Genomic DNA, 25,219 nt, shown 5'->3' with positions numbered 1-25,219 from the left:
CAATTTGTGTACATTCATAATTATAGTAGTTAAATTAAATTATACATAAATATGTGTAAATGTGAGACAGTGTATTTTTTTTTTACCTGTATTATATCCAAGCTATCCAATGAGAAATATTTATATAATTTAATATATAGATATATTTATTCAAATCATAATATGCATTCATTTATTTGTGGAAATAAAAGAAATGAATTGAAGTATTGTTTGTATATTAATTATTATTATCTTATCTATTAGTATGAAAATTGTAGATCTATTCATTCAAAAGAGGCCCTTAGTGAAACCTGCAGTACCAGGTTCGAATCTCGTTAAAGACTGGTATTTTGAATTTTGGGATACCTAGGCTCTGAGTCCAACCAGGTTTAATTGGTATTTGACATTAGTTGGGGAAAAGTTAGGTGGTTGTTCATTGTGCTGGCCAAGACATCCTCGTTAACCGTGGTCCACAGAAACAGGTGACCTTTACATCATCTGCCTTATAGATCGTAAGGTCTTTAAAGTTAACTTGTTTATTAAAAAAACAAACATTTTATTTCAAGATCAATTCTTGTAACTATGTAACTGTTTAATAACAATGGACGCCAAGAACTAGTTGTTTTTTTTTATAAAGTAGGCCTATCTTAGTTAGTAATTCAAATCAAGATGTCTGCCTGGTCATGCATTTTGTGTGATGGACTGTTCAGACTTACCGATGGTTCCGGGTTTAAACCCTGCCCATTCCCATCCCCTGTGGAAATCGGTTCTAAAAAGTTAAATCTAAATCTAATCTAGATTGAAAGATTTTAGTCAAGATTATTTTCATAATTTGCCTGTTCTGTATTATGCATACAACAAAAGAAACAATGAAGTTAATTTTAAATAATAAATCAAAATATTTAGAAAAACAACTTGCCTTAAATTTTCTTCTTTGCTGCTTGTTTTTTTAATATGTAGTTTTCAAGTCCTTCCTGTTACTCAAAAGAGCTGGTTTTATTAATCTGTATGTGGCTCTGTTCCAAAAGCAATATAATGAAGCCTGCTATGCATCTTCATCTGAAAAATATAAAATGTGATGAATGTTTTTGTGCCAGTTTTTAGTTTAGAATTTATAACTCTGCAATAGTTTAACTTATTTAAAAAATTAAAACATCTGCGGACTCCTCAGCTATTGGGCGATAAAATTAAATTTGACTCTTTTTTCCAAATCAGCTATTAAATTTATAATTCAAGTCAACTTGCGGTTGGGGTCGAACCTAATCAGCGAACGCAATTCTTGCGGGAGTCATAATGAGCGAAGGCCGTTAAAAATAGCATGTTAAAATATAGGAAATTATGCTTCAGTTAGTTCTATCATCTAACTTCTTCCATGAAGCATTATAACTATTGTCCTCCTTGTCGCATAAAGCCTAAATTTGTTTTCACTTTCTCATGCTCCACATCTCCTTTCTCTGCTTGGAACTGATGTCTATATAGCCTACGAAACTTGCGATAAATTTTTTTTCTTAAAAGAAATAAAGAAACTACAAAATTCTATCACGCCACCTTCCTACAGGCTACTCCACGTCGTACTACTCTCCATTTCATAAACTCTCGTTACTGCAACTATTTTTTTTTTTAAGAACTTATGTTCAGTGCACTTAATCACCATCAACTCAATCCCCCCCACACACACACGCTGATTGACCCAAAGGCAGATCCCGAATGCGATGGATTGGTGATGTATGGAGACAGATCTACAACAGCTTGGGTTTCGGGCATGGAGACGAAAGGCTCAGGAGTGATCTTGTAATTTTATAAATGTATATTATATGGTAACTCTTATATTTATTACTAAATATATAGTTCGCATTGAATTCTGCACTTCTTTTAAACATTTATACACATATTAATCTCATTAATTAGTAACAAGAGGTTAACCAGACAGTTAAAAAAAAAAGGAGGAGGGCAAAACAGAGGTCCCCCCCCCCCCCCCCCCCCCCCCCCCCGTATAAGCGCTGTTAAGATCAACTGAAGCGTCATTTCACCCTCACTGGCATAGAGGAAAGTAGCTGCCAGCATATGACCTCTCAGAGACTGTTGGAGAGCTGCGAGTCAAACATTTTAGACGGAAAGAAAATGCAGGAAAATATGCTGGTCGCAACTGGGCGTAGTCATGTGAAACACGTAGTGATGCACTCATCCTTAATCTTCAAAATCGAAGACGTTGGGTTAAGGTTAAAAATAGGCCTATTATTTTAATATTTCAGTTTACAAACAATAACAATAGATAAGACAAAAAGAAAAACAGATTAAATCAGTAACTAAATTATTATTAATGGCTTTTTAAGCTTATAATAGGGGTTTCGCTGAATAGGTTTTCAGTTAAAAAGGTCATTTTGAGCGAACACCCCATAATATTTTTTTTTCAACGGAATGAATAGCCTTAGCTATTCTAGCTAACTATTTCCTCGTCAATTTAGAAGCATAATATGCAAATCGCCTTAAGTTTGGACTATTCTCGTTTATCCGGAAATGTTTTGAGAATGAAATTTCCATACATGTCAACTTTGACCTTTAGCTACGCTTTATTTTATGAGGGAAAGCAAAAGTGAATATGTGGGAAATGTAGAAAAATGTCTTTGTAACACCATTTTATTAGTTCTGCAGTTACTTTTGAAATAAATAAGAATGGATAAAAAATACCGGGAGGTGTTCGCTTTGTATGCCATTTCGCTGATGGGCCTTTCCTATAGATCTAGATCAGATCTTGTACTACAACTTGTAGTAGTTATACTTATAGATCTAGTAGTGAAATCAGATCCACTGAAACTACTGAAAGCGAACTGTTGATAATCTAGATAAATCTATAGATCTAGAATTAGATCACATGTGTATTGCAAGCTTTGATAGGCTTTACTTTTCTAATTATTTCTAAGTTTTGATTGAGAGGCATCAGTTATAGCAAGGACTAAGGATAATTTGTTTAGTTGATCATCGACGTCAATTCCATTGCCACATTAAATTTAATAGCCCGGAATAAGTTATTTCAATAAGGCCTCTCTCAGCCCTCAGCCAAGCCTGCCGGCTAAGTCTTGGTCTTATAAGTTCTAGATCTAGAATTACAAATCTACAAGGTCTATTTATTTTTAAGTTTTTTGCCTACATATAGTCTAGATTTAGAAGTTGAATAATAAGTCAACACGTAGTGTACAGAAAACTTTATCAGCAGTCGTCAATCGAACGTAAACCAATATGGTTGTTTATACTGATAAGGGTGAAACCAAATACCGGAAATATCCAAATGTCGGAAATAATACGATACTAGATCTATAAATAAATATTAGGAGATTATAAGACTTGTCTTCGAAAATCAAGATATCTCTTAAACTGTCGCTTCTATTTACGTGAAATTTCGTACACAGGTTTCTTTTACCTCCTAGATGCTTACTAAGAACGGGTTTCGATAGAATAAAAACGTTGGGACCACAATTTGCGAAAAACCACAGGCTTTCTATCAAAGCTTTGTATTTTATTATTGGTATTTCCCAAATCAACTTAATAAGGAAATTATAAGGCTTGTCTCCTAAAATCAAGATATCTCTTAAACTGTCGCTTCTATTCAAGTGAAATCTAGTACACAGGTTCCTTTTACCTCCTAGATGCTTACTAAGAACGGGTTTCGATAGAATCAAAACGTTGGGACCACAATTTGCGAAAAACCACAGGCTTGCTATCAAAGCTTTGTATTTTATTATTGGTATTTCCAAAACAACTTAATAAGGAAATTATAAGGCTTGTCTCCGAAAATCAAGATATCTCTTAAACTGTCGCTTCTATTCAAGTGAAATTTAGTACACAGGTTCCTTTTACCTCCTAGATGCTTACTAAGAACGGGTTTCGATAGAATCAAAACGTTAGGACCACAATTTGCGAAAAACCACAGGCTTGCTATCAAAGCTTTGTATTTTATTATTGGTATTTCCCAAATCAACTTAATAAGGAAATTATAAGGTTTGTCTCTGAAAATCAAGATATCTCTTAAACTGTCGTTTCTATTCAAGTGAGATTTATTACACAGGTTCCTTTTACCTCCTATTTGCTTACTAAGAACGGGTTTCGATAGAATAAAAACGTTGGGACCACAATTTGCGAAAAACCACAGGCTTGATATCAAAGCTTTGTATTTTATTATTGGTATTTCCCAAATCAACTTAATAGGGAAATTATAAGGCTTGTCTCCTAAAATCAAGATATCTCTTAAACTGTCGCTTCTATTCAAGTGAAATCTAGTACACAGGTTCCTTTTACCTCCTAGATGCTTACTAAGAACGGGTTTCGATAGAATCAAAACGTTGGGACCACAATTTGCGAAAAACCACAGGCTTGCTATCAAAGCTTTGTATTTTATTATTGGTATTTCCAAAACAACTTAATAAGGAAATTATAAGGCTTGTCTCCGAAAATCAAGATATCTCTTAAACTGTCGCTTCTATTCAAGTGAAATTTAGTACACAGGTTCCTTTTACCTCCTAGATGCTTACTAAGAACGGGTTTCGATAGAATCAAAACGTTAGGACCACAATTTGCGAAAAACCACAGGCTTGCTATCAAAGCTTTGTATTTTATTATTGGTATTTCCCAAATCAACTATAAATAAATATTAGGAGATTATAAGACTTGTCTTCGAAAATCAAGATATCTTTTAAACTGTCGCTTCTATTTACGTGAAATTTTGTACACAGGTTTCTTTTACCTCCTAGATGCTTACTAAGAACGGGTTTCTATAGAATAAAACGTTGGGACCACAATTTGCGAAAAACCACAGGCTTGCTATCAAAGCTTTGTATTTTATTATTGGTATTTCCCAAATCAACTTAATAAGGAAATTATAAGGCTTGTCTCTGAAAATCAAGATATCTCTTAAACTGTCGCTTCTATTCAAGTGAGATTTAGTACACAGGTTCCTTTTACCTCCTAGATGCTTACTAAGAACGGGTTTCGATAGAATAAAAACGTTGGGACCACAATTTGCGAAAAACCACAGGCTTGCTATCAAAGCTTTGTATTTTATTATTGGTATTTCCCAAATCAACTTAATAAGGAAATTATAAGGCTTGTCTCCTAAAATCAAGATATCTCTTAAACTGTCGCTTCTATTCAAGTGAAATTTAGTACACAGGTTCCTTTTACCTCCTAGATGCTTACTAAGAACGGGTTTCGATAGAATCAAAACGTTAGGACCACAATTTGCGAAAAACCACAGGCTTGCTATCAAAGCTTTGTATTTTATTATTGGTATTTCCCAAATCAACTTAATAAGGAAATTATAAGGTTTGTCTCTGAAAATCAAGATATCTCTTAAACTGTCGTTTCTATTCAAGTGAGATTTAGTACACAGGTTCCTTTTACCTCCTATTTGCTTACTAAGAACGGGTTTCGATAGAATAAAAACGTTGGGACCACAATTTGCGAAAAACCACAGGCTTGCTATCAAAGCTTTGTATTTTATTATTGGTATTTCCCAAATCAACTATAAATAAATATTAGGAGATTATAAGACTTGTCTTCGAAAATCAAGATATCTTTTAAACTGTCGCTTCTATTTACGTGAAATTTTGTACACAGGTTTCTTTTACCTCCTAGATGCTTACTAAGAACGGGTTTCTATAGAATAAAACGTTGGGACCACAATTTGCGAAAAACCACAGGCTTGCTATCAAAGCTTTTTATTTTATTATTGGTATTTCCCAAATCAACTTAATAAGGAAATTATAAGGCTTGTCTCTGAAAATCAAGATATCTCTTAAACTGTCGCTTCTATTCAAGTGAGATTTAGTACACAGGTTCCTTTTACCTCCTAGATGCTTACTAAGAACGGGTTTCGATAGAATAAAAACGTTGGGACCACAATTTGCGAAAAACCACAGGCTTGCTATCAAAGCTTTGTATTTTATTATTGGTATTTCCCAAATCAACTTAATAGGGAAATTATAAGGCTTGTCTCCTAAAATCAAGATATCTCTTAAACTGTCGCTTCTATTCAAGTGAGATTTAGTACACAGGTTCCTTTTACCTCCTAGATGCTTACTAAGAACGGGTTTCGATAGAATCAAAACGTTGGGACCACAATTTGCGAAAAACCACAGGCTTGCTATCAAAGCTTTGTATTTTATTATTGGTATTTCCAAAACAACTTAATAAGGAAATTATAAGGCTTGTCTCCGAAAATCACGATATCTCTTAAACTGTCGCTTCTATTCAAGTGAAATTTAGTACACATGTTCCTTTTACCTCCTAGATGCTTACTAAGAACGGGTTTCGATAGAATCAAAACGTTGGGACCACAATTTGCGAAAAACCACAGGCTTGCTATCAAAGCTTTGTATTTTATTATTGGTATTTCCCAAATCAACTATAAATAAATATTAGGAGATTATAAGACTTGTCTTCGAAAATCAAGATATCTCTTAAACTGTCGCTTCTATTTACGTGAAATTTCGTACACAGGTTTCTTTTACCTCCTATATGCTTAATAAGAACGGGTTTCGAAAGAATCAATACGTTGGGACCACCATTTGCGAAAAACCACAGGCTTGCTATGAAAGCTATGTATTTTATTTTTGATATTTCCCAATCAACTTAATAAGGAAATTATAAAGCTTGTCTTCGAAAACCAAGAAATCTCTTACATTGTCGCACCTATTAAAAAGAAATTTCTTGCACAGGTTCTTTTTACCTCCTAGATGCTTAGTAAGAACAGTTGTTGACAGATTCGAAATCTTGGAATAACCTATAGTGATAATCTGCAGGCTTGCTTTAAAGCTTTTGTATTTTATTTTTGGTATTTCCCGAATGATCTTAATTAAGGACTTAATAAGGCTTGTCTTCGAATCAAGAAATTTCTTAAATTAATTGTTGTTTGTAATCCATTTTTTTTTTGTGATTGCTTTTTCGGAATCGACTTTTTTGTAATGACTGTTTTGAATCGGTGTTGTTTTTTTTTTTGTTTTTTTTGTGGTTACTTAGAATCAACTTCTACTCTTTTGGTGGTGGCTGATTGAATAGACTTGTGCATTTTTCATAGCCGCTGCTTGGACATTATTCGTAGTTTCTGTTTTGAATCGACCTGTTTGTTATTTGTAGTGACTATTTGAAATCGGCTTGTGCTTTTTTTTTTGGGATGGATCTTTAAAATCGGACTTCTGAGTAGTTAAGGGGGATGCACAGTGAGAAAACATCGATCTAGGTCAAAAATATCGATATTTTAAAATTAATTGATTTTAATAGTTTAAAATGTCTAGAAAACGAATTCCCTATCAGAATACTAAAAAAACTGCGCTTTATACATCAATTTTGTATTTTAAAAGTAGATGTATAAGCAAAATTTTGATGTTTTGGTTAAAAATCAACATTTTGTAAGCTAAAGTTGATAAGCTAATGTACGCTCTTATCCCTAACAGATGGTATCGATACAAAGGTCTACTTTTCTAGTTCCGATTATGAGCATGGGTTCTCATTCTATAAATATAAACTTTCAAAATACGTCACTACCTCTTTTTTTTTCCTATATCCTCATATACACACTCACTAAGCCATATTTACGCATGCGCACTATCAAAGCTACATTGGTAACTATGACAACAAAATTTGCACGCATGCGCACATGACGTGAACCGGTCCTTCTGTAAACATTTGAAAGCTTCCTTCACATCAACACTCGATTCATTATTCAAACTCAGAAATGCCAACAAAAGGTTATATGTTTGGAAAGAAAAAACGTTACTGTAAGCCCAGAGGAAGACATGCTTCAAAGACAAATGCATAATTACAAAGGTAAGTCTAGATCTAGAGTTTTTTTATTTACTAGACCAGCGTGTGCTTACACATAAAATAATTGATAAAATAATGAGATAATTCTGATAATGATACCTTTGCTTCATCAATCTTTGAATTCGACAAACGCAACGTGTTTATCATATCAATGAATCACATCTAGATCTATATATAGATCTAGACATTAAATAAATATCATGAAAGTGATTGCAAACATAGAGATCTATCCTTTTTTAGATCTACTCATCTAGTATTAGTAAGTATTACTTAGACTTAGTATAGATTAGGGACATAGATCACATAGAACTAGAATAAGAATGACTAGATTGTCACTAGATATTCTAGATTGACTAGATCTAGACATCTAGATCTAGATTCTAAATCTAGATTATCATGTAGTTGTAGGACTTCAACTTGGTCTTTTTTTTTTAAGATCTAATACATATATCAAGGTTCGTACGCGGTCTGGAAAAAGTCTGGAATTTCAAAATTCAGATTTCAGTCTTAAAAAAGTCTGGAAAATTGCTACTTTTCGAGGCAATTTTGTTAAATGTCTGGAAAAAGTCTGGAATTTGAAAAAAAAAATTAATCCGATGTCATTCAGCCCTCAAGCGCCGTAACCGGTAAAACGCTAGGCTGCTAGATCTAGTTGGGCATAGAGGCTTCCATTAATAGGCCTACTAGATCTATCTATTGTGAAAGCACGAGCAATCCACGGCATGTCGGTGAAATGCCAGCCAATTTCTAGACGGTGTACTGTAGACTTAAATCAGATTTAGTAATAGATCTAGTCCTAGACTAGTAACTAGTTTATTATGACTGCTGTTATCTTATCTTATATAATACAGACGTTACTTCAAAAAAGATGATGATTAGAAGATGTTATTCTATATTATCTAGATGGTCGATCAAATTTCAGTTAGGGAAGTTTTTGGCCTAGATTTATTTATGCATGGGCGAAACTCCCCCCCCCCCCCCCATCCTTTTTAAATAAAGAAAACAAATATATCTCGTCAATGACGTCAATATAGAATATATATATAGAGAGAGTCTAGATCTAGATCTAAACCAAAAATATTTGGCAACAAGAGTGACTTACTAGATCTAGGTCTACTACTAGATTTAAAAGTCTCGATCTATTCGCGACTTAGATAGTTTACTAGATCTAGGTCTACTACTAGATTTAGTCTCGATCTATGACTATGCGCGACTTTTATTACTAGATCTATATCTGTTCTAGGTCTACTAGATCTACTAAATTCTACTAGACTAGATTACTAGATTTAGTCTTGATCTATGCGCCACTTCTTAATAGATCAAGGTTTTCTACTAGCCTAATGTTAGCCTCGATCTATGTGTGATTCCCCCCCCCCTACCCCCCATTAAATAAAGAAAACAAATTATATTATAATATATCTAGTCAACATAGAATATGCCTATAAGATCGGTAAAACTTCCCATCGAAGGCCGCTAGTTTTTTAGGTTAATTATTTGGCAGCTGTCTATGCGCACTTGAGTCTAAACTAAAGACTAGGCCTTTAGAATGACTTCCATTACTAGGTCTAGAATTAGATTTAGTCTTCATCTATGCGCGAATTAGATTACTAGATCTAGGTCTACTACTAGATTTAGTACCTAATTTAGTCTCGATCTATGCACGATTTCCCCCCCCCCCCCCTTCCCCAGTTTAATAAAGAAAACAAGTTATATTATATCTAGTCAACATAGAATATAGATCTAGATCTTAGTCTAAACTAAAAGATAAAAGACTAGAGCACAAGAATGACTTAGATTACTAGGTCTGCAACTAGATTTAGTCTCGATCTATGCACGATTACCCCCCTCCCCCCTTTTTTTTTTTCCCCAAATCTATTCAATGTAGAACAGTGATTCCCAAAGTGGTCTATATAGACGTCCTCTACGAGGACTTCCATGGGGTCTATGGAGGTGAAAAAAAAAATTGGGGGTCTATGAACTGTGAATGGGGGTCTACGATACGGGATCTCATTTAAGCATGTCTAAACTATTTTATTTTTTAAATTTACTTTTAATTTGCTTAATTTTTTCTATATGAAAGTAATATTGTACATGGCAGAGTCTAAAAAGGACTGTAGAGGGTCCAGTGTTGGTTAATAGAAATTTGGCTTCATTTCGTGTGAAACAAGCAATTGCATTTGTGCTTTTTATGCAATAAAGTTTAAAGTTATGTCGCTATGAAACCATTATATCTGGAACATCATTTGAGACTACGCCAGCATGATAAAATATATTGAGATTTAAAATAGACTACGTTTTAACAATTTAAGTTCAGAAAAGAGCCACTGTAGAAAATTTTTTTTGCTTAAACATCATAAAAGAGAAGAGGTTTGTGAACATTTTACAGCACTTTACTTTATCAAACTCTAGAAAATTGCACACTATAGGCAAAAATATAGTTTGCCAGCCATTGAAACCTGTTTTACACAATCCTATATCTGATGTCATGAACAAAATTCCTCTAAGTAACACTACAGTTCCAAGATGTAATAGTAATTGAGTAAGGACACTGGAAGGTTCTTATGTAATTGCTTTTAAATGACTTACTTCTAAAATTTAAAAAAAGCTGGACTAGTTAACCTTGCCCTATAAAATAGTGTTATTACTATCATATTTTTCGTTATGTTATGAATCAAGAAATCTACAAAGAACTTTTTGATCAATAGCCCCGTCACACTGAAGTATGATAGTTGCCATAATGCTTATGTTTATGTGTGACAATATTTTGAGTTCTTGGGTGCTAATGTTCCAATTTTAAAACAAAACAAAAAAAAAAGCGGGAATCGGACATGTCTATGTAACAGACTTGTTTCATAAATTTCATGAGGTTAATTTGTAGCTACAATGTGATAACCTAAATTTTGTCTAAACAAAGTCATAATCTCAGTGTTTCTTGTGAGGATTAAATGAATGTAGCATGCATTGTACTGTAGGAATTTTCTTATTTTCCAAGTTTAACTTAGTCAAATCATCTAGTCGAGAAGATATAACGTTAATCCTAAATTGAAGCTCAATATGAAAATTTTAGTATCAATCGTTTCCACCAATAGGTTGTTTTTTTATTTGTCAATTCATGTAATGCATATTAACCTTTTTTTTTGCTTCATTTTAATTTGAATAATCCTCAATGTATATAGATCTATATCCCATATCATGCCATATGGCCTAGAATCTTCAAGAAAAACACATTTGAAATGAATGAATTTTCAAAAAAATTCAGGGGGTCTACCGAAAACTGGAAAGCATGGCAAGGGGTCTATGAGACAAAAAAGTTTGGGAACCACTGATGTAGAATATAGATCTTGAGTCTAAACTCAAAAACTAAAAAGACTTAGAATACTAGATCTACTACTAGATTTAGTCTTGATCTAAGTCTAGATTTAGATCTAGCATACTTAGCATATAGATCTATAATTATAATCTAGTATGGTTATGATATAGATTTAGATATCAATATTATCAATTTTTACCCCGTTAAAAAAAACAAGTCAGTATTCACATAGGCATAGGCCTATTGTGAATTAGACATAAGTAAGCCACTACTACAAATTAAATTTCAAGTTCAATACAGTTAATTTATCTCTAGATCTTTATTTAAAATTATCTCCTCCAATAGAATTATAGGCCTACTAGAGGTAGGCCCTCTAACCTAGGCTAGTCTAAATGTCTTTACTTTTTAACTACTGTCTAATGTTTAAGCCACTAAATATCTATATAAAAATTATAAAACTATTGGACTAGTTATGACAGTTATGAGATTAAGAATAAGATTTTACAACTAAGTTAGGCCTATTAAACTATATAGGGCCTATTAAATTCCCAAGTCTAAGTGCTACAAGATTAGTGACTTTTTTTCCCCCTTGTATCGTATGTTCCTTAATAATTGAAAATTATTATTACACCCTAGTCCAAACCTCCCACAGTACGACAGGGGTTAGTTATTGGAAGGGTTTGAACCCAAGATCACAAATACAGCAGTCCAGAGCACATATGGCATGTTCAGGTAGCCATCCTTTTTACTGTTAGTAAGTCTGGAAAACATAAGATAAATGTCTGGAATTCATTTTCACAAAAGTTGTATGAACCATGATATATAGATCTACATGTAACATGTCTCTTTACATTTTTTACTTTTGATGATTAATACAATATATGATTCCTAAAATGCATTATAAAATTTAAAATAATCTTCATGTTGTACATAAATAGATGTGACGTGTACTTTCATACTATTGAATTTTTTTTTAAAGAACCTCTAATTTTTTTTTATTTGTTTGCAGCTCTGTTTTGGATACAGCTGGATCTGAAGCAGCAACAACGCAGCCTGCAAGTGCAGCTGAACGAAAAATAATTCTAACTGCAATTACTAACGCTGATAACACCAATAAGAGGCTGCCTGAAGATTTCATATATGATGAATTCAATGGAATTGACCACAATGGTCTCCTTGTTGTGGTGTCCACATTGCTTCGACAAAAAATTAACCATGTGCATCACACAATCAAAAGGCATGGCTCATTTGATTAAAATCAAATGCCTAAATTGTGAAACATATTTGTGGCCTGACTGGACCTCAAAAAAAAGTAATAATGTTCATCTGGATATTAATGTCCGCGCTGTCGCTGCATTAAAAGAATCTGGCATCTCGCATTCTAAATTTGATAGGTTTTGTGGACTTATGAGTATGCCCTGCATGCACAGAAGCAAAACCGGGCAGAGGTTCTAGAAGGTCCAACCTATCAATCAGGCCATTTTAATGAATAGTTTTTTTTATCTATTATGTTATATTATGTAAATATTCCCTTTTTTTTTTTTCATTTTTATGGTTGCAATAAATATTTTATATCATTATAAAAACTTTAAATGCGTTTTTCTCAAAATGTATTTTTAGGTGCATGTTGTCCACAAGAATCTCAAAATCTTTAGTTCTGTATAATTTAGACAAATAAAAATTTTAAAAATTCATTTTGAGGTTATGATGCGACAAAATGTATTTAACCCATATACATTTTTTTTTAGTATACACTTCTTTCACTACATCTTTAATTAGGTGATTTAATGGCTGAAGGTTACAACACATGACTTCTGAACCTGGTAAAGACAAGGGCTTTGAGATTCAGAATATTTATGATACCTCTAAGTCCACCAAACTCTAATGGGTACTAAAAATTAGAGTGTGGTATCAGCCAGGATAACCAACTACTTAGTAGGCTAAAGTTTATATTATTGATTAACATGCATGGCTAGATTCAGTGGCGTCACTAGGGTCGGTGTCACCCCCCCCCCCTCCAAGGAAAACGAAATCTCTCCCTAAAATCAAACAACTATTGTGGGTTTTTTTTGTTTCTTAAAATTGAACAATAAAACTGTAAGCTAAATTATTGATTTGTTACACCCGAATTTAGGCAGTGTTATCACGGATTGGAAAGCAGGAGCCATCTTTCAAAAAGCACGGCCGATTTGAACAAACCTACTCAAAACAATCATTGTCCCAACGCCACCTTGAAAAAAGACTGAGCAGTGACGGCTGAGAAGGATCATTTGAATAACATACCGAGATAATGCTACCAATAGAGAAATATTTTCCATATCATTAGTGTCAATGTGTAATGCTGAGTTCTTGCTTCCTGAAGTACTCTAGACACGTGACAAGACGAATATTATAAACTAACTGAAGCTCGTTTCAGCAGACAAACATGAAGTTTATTTTACTACAATAATAATGCACTGCACTCCTTGTTAGTGCTACAAGTCAAGAAATAATAATCCTATCCGCATAGCAGCGGTATCAAATGTATCAATCACGTCCGCATCTCAGCGGGTAACAATAAGAACAATTACTACTAGTGACACTGGAGCTTCAACTATAGATATCCATTGAAATACGAATAATACCTTAATATTCAATAAGCACATAATGAAATCAACTCTCAAATATTATTAATCAACAATCATTAGTCCATCGACTTTCATCCTATATACATATATATACACCAGTCCAGGAAGCAAAGTCCAACCTTCCTGGACCGGGAGCAAAACCTTACTGACTTGACTTGACTTGACTGAACTCAAAGTCAACTTTATTCATTCTACTTCCTGTTTTCTAAATCAGGAATTCCACGTGTCTTTTAAACTCTTAACATGACGTGAACTTTAGATCATGCAATGTCAACTAAGACTGTGACAATTAGATAAGACGAAACATGTTTACTTAAGTCATCCTTAACACGAAAGCCGAAAAGAGGAGCGCAAAAACATGCCGTCAACGTTTAATCATGGTGTCACACCGATTCAAGAGGAAAGTGTAACGGACTTAGGTTAGTTCTTTGAGGGGCTATTTAAATGCCCCAAATGTATATTGTCAAGAGAGGGGTGTGTAAAAAGTGAAATTGTGTGTGTGTGTTTGTTTATTTTATTAGTTGAGTTGTAGATTGTTTTTACCATGGGGTTTTTCAAGGGGGGGGGGGGACAATAAGCTTTCCTGTGGTCCGTCTAGTCAGAAAGCTGACCTTGTCTGAGTAGGGTGTTGGTGATTGTTTTTCGGTTATTATGCCTAGAGTAAGGAGATGTTATATTATTATTCTTGCTATGTGTACGTACTGAATAAATACTAATTTTCTACTCCTTCGTTGAGTGTACTTTATAATACTTGTACGCTTGTAGAGAACTACAGTTTGGGCATAAATTAGCTCTCAAAGAACTAACCTAAGTCCGTTACAGAAAGTAGCTGTGGAGAAAGCTTGCAGCCCTATGTGTCGAATAGCGCGCGAGCGCTTATGTCAATGTGTTTCTCAACATTTTGCATTAATAAAATGTTACTTTCGCCACTCAACTGATCAGATAATTTGTTAATGGGGTGCGTCTTAATCTCACTCAGAGTTGTCTGGGGGAATCCCCGGGTGCCAAACGTTTTTCTACATTTCTGAGCTTCATAATCTCTTTCCCGTGGCGTGTACAACGTAATATTTATCTCATAATAGGAAAATTACTAGTCAAATCAAACTGAATTCAGAAAGTTTAGTACATGCTGATTCTAAAATGTGAGAAATATTCGAGGTAGAAATTTGTATTTTTAAAAGTTGTTTTTTTGGGAAAGTGCATTTTCTCGACTTGGGTGTCACCCCCTGATGGGTGCCACCCGGTGCGGCTTTGCACCCGTCGCCTCTCCCCATAGTGACGCCACTGACTAGATTTAAACATGAAATGCGTAGGACGTATTTATCTTCTCTTTTGAAGTTATGTCTGTAATCTATATATATTTAAGCTTTAAATGCATGTGAAAATATTAGAGTTAGTAAGGAAGATAATGTGAAGTAGATTGTAAACTAAAAGAAAATGTTTTTGTAAAATAAAATATTGTATTGTCTTCATCACCTCATATCTGAACACAATATCATAATGATGGCTGCCTGGTCGTGCGGTTTGCACGCTGGACTGTCGTTTGAATTTATCGATGGTCCAGGGTTCAAACCCTGCCCGCTCCCATCCCCCGTCGTCCTGCGGGAGGTTTGGACTAGGAAGTAAACTATCTTCAACTCTGAAGGAACATCCGAAATATGTAAAACATTTTACAAACATAAAGAATAAACAAGATGTGCTTTAATAGGTTTGTTAATTGACCTCAAAACAAATTTAAATAATAAACAGGTGTAGATTCGACTGATGAGATATCGGTGGACTAATTTAATTGGCTGTCAAGTAAAAAGTTGATTAATTACAGTTATGATTGGCTTATTCTATGACTTTAAATTATTAGGCTACCAACGCAGTTTGCACAGCACTCAGAGAAAATTATTATAGTTCGCCAACAGCTATAGAGCACAACGACCGACCGCTTAAAAATCCCGAAATTAAAAAATCCCAGTCTTCACCAAGACTCGAACCCAGGACCCCAGGTTTTGAAGTCAAGCACTTAACTACTCAACCATAGCGCCACCGGATATGTTACTTACGTGTAATTATTTCATTGATTGCTTACTAGTCCATCTGACAGACACATCATACACACCCAGTTTTACATAAAGTAACTAATATTTTACAGACCAGTGTAACAAACCGTGTTAGTTATTATAATGGTAGGGCTAAATTCATAGTTGCACGAGGTCCAGGTGAATGTGTGTAAGGACAGATGAGAGAGCGAGTTGGTGACTGGGGCACAAATGAGAGAGAGTGCATATACTTTCAGAGGTTAGTTTAGACTATAGTTTGGGTTTGAGTAAGTCGAGAGCTTATTAGTAGGAAAGTCTTATCGTAGATAGTCCTTGTTGGTGAGCGTTGTATTTTCTTTTGCGTTTATCTGCGTACGGGACGTATTACTTAATACGTAGAATAGTTAATAAAGTCTTTCATTAACTATAAAGTTCTGAGATTTGTCTATTTAAAGAGTAGCCTATGTTCATAGGGCCGGATTTAGGACAGGACATGGTGGAGCTACTGCCCCAGTGAATCCACAAGAAAGGGGCCTCCACAAGATTTTAAGTCTCAAAATTTTGACGTTTCAGCCACTTTTATGTTTGTTGTTTTTTGTTTCGAAAATTTTTTCCGACAAAACTTTAAATTTTACGATTGACAAGAAAGACGTGTATGCTTGTATCATGCTTACAACTTATAAATGCGGTTTCGAATCTCTACGGCAGTGCGTCAAACCAGGACCTTACCCTCCACAAACTCAAAGATAAATTAAATGTTCCTTCTTTGTTTAACTAAAAAAATACAAATAAAAATTGTGTTTAAGAGTCTATAAAGTATAAAGTAGAATAAATTTACAAGTAGGCCTACTTTGTTTCTTTCTTCCAAAACATGGCATATAGTTTTATTATTAATAAGTGGATTTTTTAATTTATGATTTTGAAAAAGTATACGGGGCTCTACAAAATTTCTACCCCGGGGGCCTCCACATAGTTAAATTTAGCCCTGTATGTTCATGTTACACTTTTACAAGTTAAGATGTTTCTGTCGTCAAGAAGCTAACTAAGGCTTAGAGTCGCTTTCCAGTTACTCAACCCCCATAGACAATGACGTTTACAGCCAGGGCAACTCTTGAGATAGGCCAGCGGTTCTCAACCTTTTTAGTGCTGCAACCCCCTAATAAGATTCTGCACTAAGCATCGAACCCCAACAGTAATTTTTTATTCGTTCACGGACCAAGTTCAATCGCAATTGGCTAATGTTATAAAATCCTAATCGTAATGTCTATATTTGATATTAAACTGTTACTCAGCCCTGAGTTGTCAAGTTCTTTGAATTGGTTGTGTCGTGTGGTACAGTTTGCAGAGAATCTGGGTAGTGAGAAACGTTACAATATATATATCTTTGCCAGTGCTACAAAGCCAAGCAGCTTAATGACTTATAAGAAGTTTAGCAAAGTATAAAAGATATAATGAGAAACAAGGTAGTCTTAGACCAAGCTTAATTTAATGGTCTAGATATAGTCTTTTTTTTTTCAAGACTTTGCAGCTACCTTCGTGTACAAATAAAATGACATTGTGCAAAATTTTGAATGCCTGAGTCTTTAGAAAATGTGAATGTTTATCTTCATGCATAGTGAAAACGAGATTGAATGAATTCTTGTGAATACAATGACATTGTGCTTTTTTTTGTGTGAAATTAACAAATCTTTGGTAACGAAGTAACATTTTGTTTACACTACAGATGATTATATTGTGATTCGCCTCCTGTAACCATATTTTCTTCATAGAAAATGTATGTTTAACTCTTATAAAATAATTGATTTAATAGAGAAAACTTTTTCAAAGTATTATTATAAAAATTAAAGTGAGTTTACTACTTAACAGTACTTTGTAGTTGGGCTTCTAAGATTGTAATTGATTAACTTTTAAGGCCCTTTTTTCATTGCTCTTTTTATGGTCACTAATAGAAGTTGCTGTAAACTGGTATGCATCCTCCTGACATCCTCCAAAACTTAGTCAGTCATCATTGACACTTAAACATAACCATTCTCAATTTTATCATTGACAATAAGTCATTACCATTCTCAATCTAATCATTGACACTAAGACATTACCATTCTCAATCTAATCATTGACACTAAGACATTACCATTCTCAATCTAATCATTGACACTAAGACATTACCATTCTCAATCTAATCATTGACACTAAGACATTACCATTCTCAATCTAATCATTGACACTAAGACATTACCATTCTCAATCTAATCATTGACACTAAGGCATTACCATTCTCAATGTAATCATTGACACTAAAAAATTACCATTCTTAATCTAAAAATTGACATAACATTCTCAATGTAATCATTGACACTATGACATTACCATTCTCAATGTAATCATTGACACTATGACATTACCATTCTCAATCTAATCATTGACACTAAGACCTTCCATTCTTAATCTAATCATTGAAATAACATTCTCAATGTAATCATTGACACTAAGACATTATCATTCTCAATCTAATCATTGACACTAAGTCATTACCATTCTCAATCTAATCATTGACACTAAGTCATTACCATTCTCAATGTAATCATCGACACTAAGACATTACCATTCTCAATGTAATCATTGACACTAAGACATTATCATTCTCAATCTAATCATTGACACTAAGTCATTACCATTCTCAATGTAATCATTGACACTAAGACTTTCCATTCTTAATCTAAAAATTGACATAACATTCTCAATGTAATCATTGACACTATGACATTACCATTCTCAATCTAATCATCGACACTAAGACATTACCATTCTCAATGTAATCATCAACACTAAGACATTACCATTCTCAATGTAATCATTGACACTAAGACATTACCATTCTCAATCTAATCATTGACACTAAAAAATTACCATTCTCAATCTAATCATTGACACTAAAAAATTACCATTCTCAATCTAATCATTGACACTAAGTCATTACCATTCTCAATCTAATCATTGACATAACATTCTCAATGTAATCAATGACACTAAGACATTATCATTCTCAATGTAATCATTGACACTAAGACATTACCATTCTCAATCTAATCATTGACACTAAGACATTACCATTCTCAATCTAATCATTGACACTAAGACATTACCATTCTCAACCAATCTAATCATTGACACTAAGACATTACCATTGACACTAAGGCATTACCATTCTCAATGTAATCATCGACACTAAGACATTACCATTCTCAATGTAATCATTGACACTAAGTCATTACCATTCTCAATCTAATCATTGACACTAAGACATTACCATTCTCAACCAATCTAATCATTGACACTAAGACATTACCATTGACACTAAGGCATTACCATTCTCAATGTAATCATCGACACTAAGACATTACCATTCTCAATGTAATCATTGACACTAAGTCATTACCATTCTCAATGTAATCATTGACACTAAGACTTTCCATTCTTAATCTAAAAATTGACATAACATTCTCAATGTAATCATTGACACTACGACATTACCATTCTCAAAGTAATCATTGACACTAAGACATTACCATTCTCAATCTAATCATCGACACTAAGACATTACCATTCTCAATGTAATCATCAACACTAAGACATTACCATTCTCAATGTAATCATTGACACTAAGACATTACCATTCTCAATGTAATCATTGACACTAAGTCATTACCATTCTCAATCTAATCATTGACACTAAGACATTACCATTCTCAATCTAATCATCGACACTAAGACATTACCATTCTCAATGTAATCATCAACACTAAGACATTACCATTCTCAATGTAATCATTGACACTAAGACATTACCATTCTCAATCTAATCATTGACACTAAGTCATTACCATTCTCAATCTAATCATTGACACTAAGACATTACCATTGACACTAAGGCATTACCATTCCCAATCTAATCATTGACACTAAGACATTACCATTGACACTAAGACATTACCATTCTCAATGTAATCATCGACACTAAGACATTACCATTCTCAATGTAATCATTGACACTAAGTCATTACCATTCTCAATGTAATCATTGACACTAAGACTTTCCATTCTTAATCTAAAAATTGACATAACATTCTCAATGTAATCATTGACACTACGACATTACCATTCTCAAAGTAATCATTGACACTAAGACATTACCATTCTCAACCAATCTAATCATTGACACTAAGACATTACCATTCTCAATCTTATCATTGACACTAAGTCATTACCATTCTCAATCTAATCATTGAGGTTAAGATGTTTCCATTCTCAATCTAATCATTGACACTAAGACATTACCATTCTCAATCTAATCATTGACACTAAAAAATTACCATTGACACTAAGACATTACCATTTTCAATATAATCATTGACACTAAGACATTGCTATTCTCAATGTAATCATTGACACTAAGACATTACCATTCTCAATCTAACTATTTGTACCGTCTTGAATGGTGTGAATGTTGATTGAATGGTATAAGGGCCTCTTCTGGCCTTGATGTAGTGTTCTTGTATTCTTAATTAAACACATCACATATTATGGATAAAATAATTACAAACTCCTCTCTGGCAGACAAATATTTATTACATCAAATAATAGTTCAGAAAGTAGGCAATCTCAGCCATAAAATATCATCACGAATTATTTCACATGAAATACAAACTACATCCATAGAAATATCTCCAATTAGGTACTCATATTATTTAATCCAATTTCATAAAACAGAGACACCTACGTCTCTTGATACATCATGGCTCTAACTTACTAAAAAATCGTGGTCATGTGATCAAAAATGGTACCTCTTTGCTTGACAATGTGTAAGACCCATTTTCACGTGAACTGAAATCATCTCGTGCATCTCACTCTAATCATAGTGTTACACCATTGACACTAAGACATTACCATCCTCAATCTAATGATTGTCTCACTGTTATCATTGGCACTATGAGATTACTATTCTCAATGTAATCATTGACACTAAGACATTACCATTATCAATCTAATCAATAACACTAAGACATTACCATTCTCACTGTTATCATTGACACTAAGACATTACCATTCTCACTGTTATCATTGACACTAAGACATTGTAACATTCTCAATCTAATCATTAACACTAAGACATTACCATTCTCCATCTAGACAAAATTTACATGGTCACAGTTTAAAAGTGAGTAAAGCAACAAACAACAATTAAATTTAAGTCATTCTAATAATAAATAATTAATAATATAAATAAAAAATTAGTATAAAAAATATCAATAGTGCAACAACTTGCATTTTTTTTTTTTTGCATTTGCACAGTAACAGAACTGGTATAGAAAAATACAAAAGACATAAATGTGGGAGCCACCGCTGGGCCAAAGTAAAAACACAGCATATTTTTATTTTTTTAAGCATTGTTCACCCCAGCAGCAGTAAATCGCTACATGGCAAAATAACAAAGCAAAATTTGAGTAATGGTTTAATAATAATAATGATGCTGAAGATAAAAGATGAGTGCAGTGTTTTCATAAACCCTATTACAACCTACTTTCCTCTATGGCAAAAAGGTGCCTAAGTTAATCTTTATAGTGCTTACAGGAGTACCCCGTTACGCCATCCTTGAAGATACCATTTGGCATGCAGTCGCCCCCCATGTGGGATAATTTTCCAACCCATCACAGCTGTTGAATAAGTATTTCTTCTATACTACCCACACCAGCCTCCAGCAGAACATTTTTTTAAGGTAGTTCTGCCAGTGTATGAAAGTTTGGTGAGAACTACTGCTTGGATATATATATATATTTAATTGTGAAACTTGAAAAATCTTCTTTTTATGAAACAAAACTAAATATAACTTTTATTACAACATAACACTAACCTTAATACTAACCTAGATGAAATGAAATAAATCTAGTAGCAATAATATAAAATGGTATTTTAAGTATTTTAAACAAAATCTAACTCACTACAAAAAACCTGTCTGTACAGTTTCAGATCCCTGGGTAATTTGCATTACACTAGACCATTTTTGTAATTTCACCATCCTCACTGCATATCCGCCAACCAATCGCTAATTTCTCAACGTTACCTTGGAAAAACCCACACACACACACTCCATAACACTGCTATACACATTTTTATGAACATACAAAATATAAACATTGTATAATTATGTCTTTATATAACTTTTGTTTTATAATTATTTTATCTAAGTAATTGACTAAGTAATTGTAATCATCGTCCTAAATATAATTTTGAGATCTTGTTTTCTAGTCTTAACATTATGAAAGATAACAATCTAAAAGGTTAATAGTTATTGAAGCTAACAAACTAATATTAGAAAATGGTAAAATAAAAAAATCACTGAATACAATATATTTACAGGGTGCGTCAAAATAAATGTATACACACTTTGAACTGTCATAGACAATTTATTTCCTGTTCTACAATGCTAAATTTCAGCACATGGAAAGCTTAATGTCTAATTAAAGTCAAAGTCATCAAGATAAGGCAGAGGAAATGGTTGGGAGGGAGGGGGTCTGTCAATGAACGTTGAATGGTGTAATATTGAGTTCTTACTTCCTGAAGTACTCTAGACACGTGACAAGACAAACACTATACGACTGACTCAAGTCCGTTCAGCAGACAACATGAAGTTTATTTTACTATAATAATAATAATATACTGCACTCCTTGTTAGTGCTACAAGTCAAGAAATAATAATCCTATCCGCATAACAGCGGTATCAAAAGTATCCAATACGTTAACAACAAATCATGTCCGCATCTCAGCGGGCAACACTGTGTAGAAATATAGATTAACTAATACATGTCTCAAAAGACCACTGGCAACAACTGCCCACAAGTTACTTTCTAACTGAAATTACTACAGACTTTTCTAAGTCGCTACTGTCCATCCCGGACTAAAATATACTTGACCACTTGGTCCAAAGAATAACACTTGACTTCACTTGACTGCTTTACTTGACTGACTGACTGACTTCAAAGTCAACTTTATTCATTCTACTTCCTGTTTTCTACATTAGGAATTCCACGTGTCTTTTAAACTATTAACATGATGTGAACTTTAGATCATGCAATGTCAACTAAGACTGTGACATTACGCCCTTTCCCTCAAAAAAAAAAAGATTTTGTAAAAATCTTTTGAAATTTAAGTAATAATACTATTATATGTATAGTCACATCTTTTGAGAGAGAAATAATCCATACAAATGTACAATGTGTGCTATAATCTCTGGCACATGTCTTATCATGCCATAAAAAAATTTGATGAGACTAATGTATGGTCTCATTTGACCTTACAATATTTGAAAAAATATTTGTCTGTGTAGACAATACTCATAGTTGTCAACATTACTCAAAAAGCAAGTGTTTCTTTACACAAAATTTCAAAGTAAATTCTCAATTTATCAAAAGAATGCTTTTAATATTAATTTTACAAAGGAATGAGCAGCCATGAAAAATGCTCGTATACAAATATACTTAGTTTATCCCATCAGGTTACATAATCAAATGAAAAATATTGACAATGGTTACATGGTCAAATGAAAAAATATTGACAATGTTCTTTAAAATAAATCAATGCAAGTGAAATGTATCTATAATAAATATTTATGTTGTCTCAATGGTTTATGTACAAAAATAATGGCAATGTTTTGACAATGCTACTAAATCATGAAAGTCAAGAAAATATATTCTTTAATGATGATTTATGAGGAACATATTTAAATCATCAAAGTCATAAGCATATTAAAGCATCAAGGTCGTTATCATGATATTCATTTGGCTCATATGTCTTACTGTGAGCACAAGTTCTTTTAACATAAGTGTAAGTTACAATCTTCTCTCGAAAAAATGAATCAGCTTTTCACGTTATGTAACATCAAATATGTTACTTCGAGCCATTAATAGTGCTCTAAAAGTCTTCATCACTCAAATACAATGTTCTATTCAAAAATCAAATATATTACTTTGAGCCATTAATAGTGCTCCAATAGTCTTCATGAATCAAGTACAATGTTCTTTCAAAAATCAAGTATATTACTTCGAGCCATTAATCATGCTTCGATAGTTTTCTCATATCCATACAATATTCTTCTCAAAATTAGTGTTATCATCACATAATATAAAATATACTGCTTGAGCCATCAATAATGCTCCAAAAGTTTTGTCATTAAATACAATCTTCTCCTCAAAAAATATCAGTGTCTACATCACACATCATCAAATATATTACTTCACGAGCCATCAATAATGCTCCAATAATTTTCTCATATTAAATACAATCTTCTCAAAAAGTCAGTGTCTACGACACACATCAAATGTATTGCTTCACGAGCCATCAATAATGCTCAAATAATTTTCTCATATTAAATACAATCTTCTCCTCAAAAAATCAGCGATTACATCACACATTATATATATTACTTCATGAGCCATCAATAATGCTCCAATACTTCTCATATTAAGTACAATCTTCTATTCAAAGATTCAGTTTGCATTACACAGTATCAATTATTTTTCAAGCCATCAGTAATGCTCAAATAGATCTCACTAATTAAATACAATATTCTTTTCAAAAAATCATTGTTTGCATTACATATCATCAAGTGTATCGTTTCAAGCCTCGAATTAAGCTCAAATAGTCTTCAAAACTGATATGTGGGAAAAAATAAATTCATCAGTGAAGATCAATGTCACAGTCATATCTATACAATTTACAAAGGTTATGTACATTTGAAAAAATGAAAAATACATTTCAATAAATAGTGTCACATACTCAGGTTTTAATATGACTGCGTTCTGTTCAAATGGACTCTTGGAAAAATAATTTACACATATGCAAAAATTGGGCACATATGACCTTTTGAAGTGTCATGTGTACAAATACAATCAAAGTTATATGTAGAATATGGCATCAACAGATTCAATGAATTACACTTGTACTGGCTAATGAGTCCTTAACGGTGCTAGTGTTATGTAAAATAGTGTGATAATTATAGTTGTTGACTTATGTGAACAATGTCATTGTTTAGTTATATTACTGATATTTAGTGATTTTGTGATGGTGTTGTATCCTATTGTATAATAAACAAAATTGTATGTTGTGCTGCCCTATGTCTAGCTTGCTAACTACTAGTGTCATGTGTGTTTCCAGTTCTAATGTTACTGTTTCGTGATGCGTTGTCCAGCCCGTTTGTAAGTAATGGATAGGAATTATTTTCTGGAGTTGAGTTCATGAATGCTACATGTTCGTGTTCGTGAGTGTCGATGGTTGCGGCTGAGTTGTCATAACTGCTAGGGCGTCTATGGATTCTATTGTTGCTGTTACTTTGCCATCTGTTTGAAGTATTTCTGTTGTATCTGTTTCGTTCGTAGCCATCACGTCTGGATTGTCTGTGATAGTTC

The 25,219-nt window shown here is 33.3% G+C and overlaps 1 long non-coding RNA gene and 1 pseudogene across 1 annotated transcript; one reads left to right on the top strand and one right to left on the bottom strand.

Moving 5' to 3' along the window:
* LOC129923353 (golgin subfamily A member 6-like protein 22) overlaps positions 1–25,219 on the bottom strand; it is a 103,993-nt pseudogene that overhangs the window by 62,801 nt on the left and 15,973 nt on the right.
* Positions 6,987–12,697, top strand: LOC129923357 (uncharacterized). Its single transcript, XR_008775317.1, has 2 exons — positions 6,987–7,797; positions 12,114–12,697. It is a non-coding gene; the product is annotated as an uncharacterized LOC129923357 (long non-coding RNA).

Source organism: Biomphalaria glabrata, chromosome 16 (genome assembly GCF_947242115.1).
Source record: "Biomphalaria glabrata chromosome 16, xgBioGlab47.1, whole genome shotgun sequence".
In the NCBI taxonomy this organism is placed as follows: domain Eukaryota; kingdom Metazoa; phylum Mollusca; class Gastropoda; family Planorbidae; genus Biomphalaria; species Biomphalaria glabrata.
Note: the sequence above shows the minus strand (reverse complement) of the source record. Positions and strands in the feature narration are given on the sequence as shown.